Here is a 6764-nt window from a genome sequence, read left to right as displayed (position 1 = left end):
TGGAGAGGACGGCTGCCGGTGAGGATGGCGGTGACGATGTTGGATCGTGCGGCGGCTAGGGTTTCTTGGAGAGAAATTAGGGTTTGTCTGAAGATGATGATGACGACATGACATTTGCACCGTTATGTTTTTAACGGTGTGGGCGGAAAGGACTGGATTGAACATTTTTTAACGAAATATGGGGTCTTACTGAACTTTTTTAAAAGGTATGATTACTTTGAACCAAACCTCTAGTAGGGACCAAATGATGTATTAAACCTTAAGTTTAATATATAAAACTTAACAATTAAATTAATAAAGCATAAAATATATATTTTAGTTTAAAACTTGAAACTTCATATATAAATTTAAAGAATGGGGACCAAGATCTTCTCTAGCTTCCTTTGAACATAAAAATGTTTGCATCCAAACTTCTGTATGCTATCTTTTAAGTTTAAGAAAAAGAAAAGGAGAAAATTTACACTTTATATATGGAATCATTTTACATTTAAAAAAAGAAGAAGAAAAAACAGAATCTTGTAGTTCAAAATTAACTATATGATCTTTCAAGCTAAAGAGACAACATGAGATTACTATTGCTTGAAGTCAAAGCCTAAGCACGAACTCGAATAATAATTATCATTATTCTTTACACATTAGTTAATCTTTCATGAGAAGCAAACACAAACACAAGAGCAACAACTTCTAATGTATGGTAATGATGTTTCTAATGTAAAACTTAATCTAATATTTTAATTGGGTTAAATATTTTTTTCCTCAAACCATTATAAAAAATGGTTTCATTTTTAAGTTAAATTATAAAATATTTAATCTTTACAATTTATGAAAATCATATATAACCTTCTTTCTAATAAATAACATGTAAAGTGTTTTTTATGTGATAAACAAAATTCCATAATGAACTATAATATAATCTTTAAATCTCAAAACATTATTTGTTGAGAAGAATATTTTATATGACTTTACGTAAACGAAATACTTTATAATTTAGATTAAAGAGAAAGATGACTTTTGTAATAATATTTAATCCATTTTTTAATTCATTATATTTTAAGGTATAAATCTAGATTTCTGAAAACAAAATTATGTAATATTTGAAAGTGGACAAGCATCATTCTTATTGTAATGTTATATAAACTTTAAGATACTAAACCATGTATTTTACAAACTAAACTTTACTCCAATATTCCAAACACTATATATAAAAACCCTAATAATTAACATTACAAAGTAATAAGAATGGACCCTTTTCCTTAAACATCTGAATTGATGAGCATGTTAATAATGGAAAGTGCTATAGCAGAAAGCTGAAAGGTATCTTTGTTTCTTTTTGTGAGTGGAGAAATGGCACCATTGTTCTTCTGCTTGAATCCATCTTCACATGTGGTAGAGGCATCGATGATTGAGCTTAGCTTGACGTTGCAATCGGAATAGCGTTTGGCCTTGTAATCTCTAATGGCTTCTCTGAAAGTGGAAATGGAGTCAGAATAGACTTCAAGACAATCATCTAAACATTCTTTGATGAATGGGTCCAAGCTCTTGTTTTTCTCCAAAAGATCATTGATGTGAGCGTTAGTATCCGTCACGTTGTGCCTTGTTATCTTGATGGAGATTAGACCTAGTTCTTCGAGGTTTTTCGCATGTTGGCTCCTATGGTTGGATTCGAATGATGCTACACAGAATTTGTAGCTTATGTTGGGGTCGGTTTTTGAGCAATTCTTGCATGTCTGTTGGATGAGACGGTTGGCAAACCCTAGAGAATGGAATGAACAGAAGATGATTGTGAGAGTGAAGAATAGGGAAGAAGAAGAAGGAAAAGAAAAAGGAAAAGAAGGGTTCATTTTCTTTAGACTTGGGTATGCTTAATTAGGGTTAAAATGTTGCATGCATGGTGATTTATAGATGGGAAAATGGTGAATTTTGCAGTGGTTGGAAAAATGTTCTTAATTTCTTGATTTGTATGTATGGTGGAGAAAGAATGCTTACATGGGAGTGGGAATAAGTTTAAGGTTGTCTTCTAAACAAGAAGGAATTGCAAGCTAAGTTACTTTGGTATTATTAAAGATTGAGTAATTATGGTCGTAAAAGCAAAAAACTTACAACAAGATTTAGGACTTTTATTTTGTTAGGTGAAGATTTTGGAAGGATTCTAGCACAAAAATATTGAAGTGGGATGGAAATAGCTACGCAAACTTTACTCAATTTTCTTCACTTTTTAATTCTATATATATTGCTGATGTGGTGGTGTTTAAGTTAGATAGTGTTATGATTGTTTGTAAACTTTGTCGACATAAATAAAATTTATAAAACTGGAAATACATTAATAAATGTGTTTTAGTGAAGTAATTTAAGAGAATAATGTGTTTATTTGATGAATTTTTAGCCTTTTTTAATAGGTTATTATTTGGACGAGAAATTTATAGATTTTTAAAAGTAATACAAACTACTAAAATAGAAAATTTTAAAATTTATCTAAAAAAAGAGAAAATTGAAATTTTACAACCGGTTATTTCTTTTTGTACATTTATAATAAAGTTTATTTTAAAAAAAAAAAGTTATCAACCAAACATGAAAGAAAAATAAGAATTTTCTACGGTATTTTTTTTTTTTTGGCTATTTAAAAAGAAAATTATATATGTACTGCCATTTAAACTCTTAAAATTTTTATAGATTATATAATATAAAGTTTAGATAAAAGAAAAAGTCAACAATAGAAAAAACAGAGTTGCTTCCTCATACTGAATTGGACCCAGCAAACGCAATATTGGATTTAATAGTTTCTTTTATGGCTTTGCTTTTAGCACCTCTGTATTTCATTTTACACCTCTTACCATTAACCGAGAAGTTTTATGATAATATATTATTATTGATAGTATTTTAGGAAAAAAATTGTTAAGAATTTCAAAAGAATATTTTTATTATTGCACTGTAATATAAAATGTTAAAATAAGTTAAATATCAATGACGAAAATAACCTATTAATACCATTTTGGTTTAAATTTTATAATTTTTTTATGTTTTAATCAATTAAATTAATAAACTAATTTTTTAAGGCCATGTATGTTTTTCAAATGGATTCTTTTCGTGTTCTTAATTAATTATATTTTGCCTAATTTGATTTTAATAGCATTCTAGTTTAGCTTACAATATATTCTAGACACATATTAGTTAACTAGATTTAATCAACGTTTATAAACTCAAAGTTATGACTTTGACACGTATTAAAAGAATTGCATGAAGTCACAATGGTTTTATTCAATTATAAAAAATAACTTGTTATTAATAACTAATCTTGAAAAACTTTTATACTAGTTAAAAAAAGGTTTAATGTCTCGGTAGGTGTAAGACTCATGAAAAATATATATTTTAATAAATAGAAGTAAGTTTTAGCGTTATTATTAGTAATAATAATGAATAGAAAAATATAAATAAGTTTTATTTTAGTTAATTATCCAAAATATTTAATTACGGGTGTGTAAAACGTGTTAAGAAAATTTTAATCCTCGAAAATGCATAAAACAAGATTACATAGTGTTGTTCGCATTATATTGTCAGCAAAACGATAATGGCCTAGTGGTAGGTGCATGTGGAAAGGGTAACTGAGACCCTGTGTTCGATTCCCACTGTTTTCACATTTTTGGTTGGTGAGTATGTGGGTCCCATATCTTGCATGAAAGAGAGAAAATATTGTGGTGCACGTAAAATCTGCAGAGGAGAAGTTTTCTCTTCTTTGGTTTTAGTTTTCTTAACTCCTTCCTTGCATGGTACATGATTAGGAAATGTGATGGTAAGTTTAAATTTTTTTTATGCCTTGGTTACTTAAGGGAAGTTAGAGTTATTTGTTTTCTTCTTTTTTTTCTAAATTGTATTATATACTCTTGGTTGGTATAAGGTTATTTTTGGGGTTACATAAATTTGTAGAAGAAATATTGGCACCTTTGTTTGGTATTATTACTCCTTATTTTCCTTATTGTTTGGTGCATTTTTGGTTGATATGGAATATTAACTCTTTGGCCAAGACTTTTGGGTATCTTGAGAGGGTTCATTTGTCTCATTAGTCATCCTAAAGTACTCATTCTAGCCTTTAAAAGCACCTTTGCACACATGAAAGTGGGGGGGAGAAAGAACATATTTTTATTATCATAAGTGAAGTGAGAGTGAGAAGTAGAAGACTAGAGGAACAAGAGTGGAGGAGTTTTAACATCAAAGAACCCATTGGAAGATTCTCTACATTTAAGAGGTAAGGGGGGGCTACTTTTCTTTGTTTATATTTGATGGGAATAAGTGTCTGCATGTAAGGGGGAGTGACCATGAAAAATGTTAGTTGTTGTAGGTAAGGGGTATATCTATGGAGTATGATAGCATGAGGTAATGGTGTTAGTTTCATCTTTAAAATGCATGGGTATACATTTTATGAAGAGTTGGGGTATACTGTGCATGTGTATAACTTTGATATTGGGTTGGGGTATACTTTGATATATGTTTTATTTGGGGTATAGCTTAATATATATGTTGCATGGGGTATAACTTTGATATGTTTAATGCATGGGGTATAACTTTATTAAATGTTTTGCATGTGTATAGCTTTATATTGGGTATAAGTTTTATGAAGGGTTGGGGTACACTTTATATATATATGTTTTGTAAGGGAAGCTAATCCTTCTTGTATATGATTTTTATCTATGTTATAATAATGAATATGAGTTATGAGTATGTTAAAATTTTGGTAATAGTAGTTATCTATTCACTTATATAAATTTAGTTTTCATGATTATAATTTTCTTATTTTCAAGTTAGTATGGTAAAAATTTTATTTTAATTATTTTGACCGTTGGATTTAGCTAAAATTTTAATATATGAATCCTAAAACCCATTTCTTCACTTTGACCGTTGGGATTTGTAATTAGAAGTCTGTACTTAGAGAAATAAATCCTGCATGTTTGAGTAAATTAATTACCCCTGTAGATCTGTTACTGAGTCATCTCGGTAAAATATATATTACGACTTATTTGACCGTTAGATCAACTTGAAAATTTTATATATGATTCCTAAGATATATTAATACACTTTGACCGATCGGATTATAAATTGAAAGTCTATGTTTGGAGAAAATAATTTTTAAGTTTTGAAAAATCTGATGAACACTATATTTCTGTTCTTAAGTTATTATGGTAAAAAAATTTCATATATATTTTATTTACCGTTAGATTGAGCCCAAAATTTAGTATGTAATTCATAAGACATATTAAGTCATTTTGACCGTTCAGATTTGTAATTAAATGTCTGTGCTTAGGGAAATTAGTGTCGCAATGTGAGTATAATTGAAAACCACTTAAAATTCTGCACTTGAGTTACCTCGGTAAAACCTCAATATCTATCTAGTTAACCGTTGGATCAACCTGAAATTTTAATATGTAGTTTATAACAAATAGTGAATTATTGTGACCAATCAGATTTGAAATCGGAGTTACAGATTTAGAGATATTAATTTCGTATCTTCTCAGGGATCTTAATATTGCTTAATTTCTATTTTTTTGATATCTATATTAAATTTCGGTGTTAATATTATATGCTGTTGTTTTAAATCTGTAAATAAGAAATTTGTTAAAAACTAGTTGAGGAACGCTTTGGCTAAGGAAAGATTTGGTACTTAAGTTGTCCATTGTGACGCACCTCTCTTTCCTGGAAGTCTACTCGACAAGTTTTTAACTTAAATCCTATTGAACAGATTATGTACTGTTAAATTATTTTGTAATATATCTTGTTGGAATATATTCAGTCTGTATGATTTCTGAAATAATTGGATTTTATTAGATTTGAATTTATGCATCTGAATATGATTATGAATTATAATGATGTGATTTATGTAGAAAGTATGTGAATATATGTGATATAGTTAATTTGTATGACTCTTGGGATGGATGGTGTTTGATGCATATTGGTGTATGCATTCTAATCTGTTAATGATGCATATTGGTGTATGCATTGATGCATATTGGTGTATGCATTCTGATTTGGTGTTTGATGCATATTGGTGTATGCATGATGCATATTGGTGTATGCATTCTGATTTGGTGTTGGATGCATATTGGTGTATGCATGATGCATATTGGTGTATGCATGATGCATATTGGTGTATGCATGATGCATATTGGTGTATGCATGATGCATATTGGTGTATGCATTCTGATTTGGTGTTTGATATATATTGATGCATGCAATGTGGTTTAGTGTGTAACTCATATTTGTTTATGTAATTTGATCTAGTAAAGTGAGTATAGTATGGTTTGGTATCGGGGTATGGTTATTGTATTGAATTGTTAGCTCACCCTTGCTTGTGTGTGCATGTGAATGCGATGATCGTATAATGCGTGATGTTATACGGGAGTAGATGTTATTACAGATGCGATGGCTGACGCTTTTGAACATGCATAAAGGTCGAAAGAGAGATGGGATAGAAGACTTGGGATTGTGATTTTAGTGTTTTAAAAATTTATTTCGATCCTGACTATGTGGACATTTTATTTTCGGAAGAATCGATTGTAATAAATAATGTACTATTTTCTGTCTATGTTGAAGTTTAAAATTTCAAAATTTCTACATTTATTTTTGTACGGAAAATTTTAGTCGATGTAGCGCCAAAAATTCGGGGTGTTACAGTAGGTCCCTATTTTTGGCGTATAGGTTCCTTTTCTTTTCGGCGTCTCAATTGGGTCCTTTTTTGTGTAAAATTAAAGCAATTAGGGGTCTGCCGTCAAATTAAA

General features: G+C 29.5%; 1 long non-coding RNA gene and 1 pseudogene across 1 annotated transcript; one reads left to right on the top strand and one right to left on the bottom strand.

Moving 5' to 3' along the window:
* Positions 1-1093: 1093 nt before the first annotated feature.
* LOC124820181 (putative invertase inhibitor pseudogene) lies at positions 1094-1849 on the bottom strand (annotated as a pseudogene).
* A 1518-nt stretch (positions 1850-3367) lies between these two features.
* On the top strand, positions 3368-6606 carry LOC148195590 (uncharacterized). The gene is made up of 2 exons (XR_015780958.1): positions 3368-4240; positions 6392-6606. It is a non-coding gene; the product is annotated as an uncharacterized LOC148195590 (long non-coding RNA).
* The last annotated feature ends 158 nt before the right edge of the window (positions 6607-6764 follow it).

The sequence above is a fragment of the Vigna umbellata genome, chromosome 7 (assembly GCF_029865625.1).
Source record: "Vigna umbellata cultivar VRB3 chromosome 7, Vumbellata_1.0, whole genome shotgun sequence".
In the NCBI taxonomy this organism is placed as follows: domain Eukaryota; kingdom Viridiplantae; phylum Streptophyta; class Magnoliopsida; order Fabales; family Fabaceae; genus Vigna; species Vigna umbellata.
This window is presented reverse-complemented; position numbering and strand designations above follow the sequence as displayed.